Source organism: Trichechus manatus, unplaced genomic scaffold (assembly GCF_000243295.1).
Source record: "Trichechus manatus latirostris isolate Lorelei unplaced genomic scaffold, TriManLat1.0 scaffold00020, whole genome shotgun sequence".
Taxonomy (NCBI): domain Eukaryota; kingdom Metazoa; phylum Chordata; class Mammalia; order Sirenia; family Trichechidae; genus Trichechus; species Trichechus manatus.
In genome coordinates, this window is record NW_004443956.1 from 10,579,773 (window position 1) to 10,580,996 (window position 1,224).

The following is a 1,224-nucleotide window of genomic DNA, read 5'->3' on the forward strand; positions in this document are numbered from 1 at the left end:
TGTGCTTTGTAGTTATAGTGAAAAAGTCTTAATAAATAACTGGTAGCTTGGTGCAGAAGGAATTTTTTAATGGTGTCTAAAACATATTCTTTAACATTCATTCTTTTTGGAATTCTAAATAAATTTTTATTCTTCATCACTAATTCCTTAAAAAAAAAAAATCACGAAGTTGAGAAATAAGTATCTATGAGATCTGTTGCATTTCCTAAAAATAATTCAGTTCCATAATTTAATACATGGTCATTATACAAAATTTGGAATACAAAAAAGCGCAAAGAATAAAATAAAATCCTCCATAACCCCCCTGCTCAGAGGTAACTGTTACTAATATTGGACCAGTCTGCTTTAGTGTTGTTGTTTTTTTTTTTTGGTATAAACACACATATATTTGAAATTAAAATTGGAATCATACTTTTTTTCCACTTAACAGTATACTGAAATCATTTTACCACATCATTAAATACTTTTTTGCAACAAGACTTTTAGTAGATGTATCATATTCCGTTATATGAATATACTGTTATATATTTAGTCATTTTCATATTGTTAGACATTAGATGGCTTTCCATCTTTTTGCTGTCACTGTAATGTGATCAGCTGGCCTCGGTCATCGTGGGCGTCATCCAGGTGCTATTCACCTCCGTGTCAGCTCTTATCATGGACAGAGCCGGTCAGAGGCTCTCCTGACCTTGTTGGGTGTGATCACGGTGATCAGCACTAGCACACTGGGTACCTACTTCAAGCTGACCCAGAGTGGCCCCAACTGCTTCTTGCACATGGGCCTCTTGGCACCCATCTCCATGGAGCCTGCCAATGCCAGTGCAGGGCTGGCCTGTTTGGCTGTGGGAAGCATGTGCTTTTTCATCAGTGGCTTCACTGTGAGCTACGGGCGCATCCCCTGGCTACTTACGTCAGAGATCTTCCCTCTGCACTTTATGGGTGTGGCCACCAGCATCTCTGTCCTCACTGACTGGCTCATGGCAATTCTGGTGACGAGTTCAGTAGCCTCATGGAGGTCCTCAGGCCCCTCTGCATCTTTGGCGTCCTCTTCACTCTGTTCTGTATCCCTGAAACCAAGGGAAAGACTTTGAAACAAATCACAGCCCATTCTGAGGGGTGGTAACTGCTCCTTCTTGTGCGTGACTGCCCCTCCTAGCTGGGCCGGCTTTGAGCTTCACGGGACAAAGCTAGCCCCTAACCCCTGCTGCAACCAGGCCCCAGGGG

The 1,224-nt window shown here is 42.4% G+C and overlaps 1 protein-coding gene and 1 pseudogene across 4 annotated transcripts in view; both read left to right on the forward strand.

Annotated features, from left to right (window-relative positions):
* LOC105756072 (solute carrier family 2, facilitated glucose transporter member 8 pseudogene) overlaps positions 1-1,202 on the forward strand; it is a 23,197-nt pseudogene extending 21,995 nt beyond the window's left edge.
* The window catches only part of SUCLG2 (succinate-CoA ligase GDP-forming subunit beta), a 363,960-nt gene that overhangs the window by 261,067 nt on the left and 101,669 nt on the right, over positions 1-1,224 (forward strand). The window lies entirely within an intron of this gene.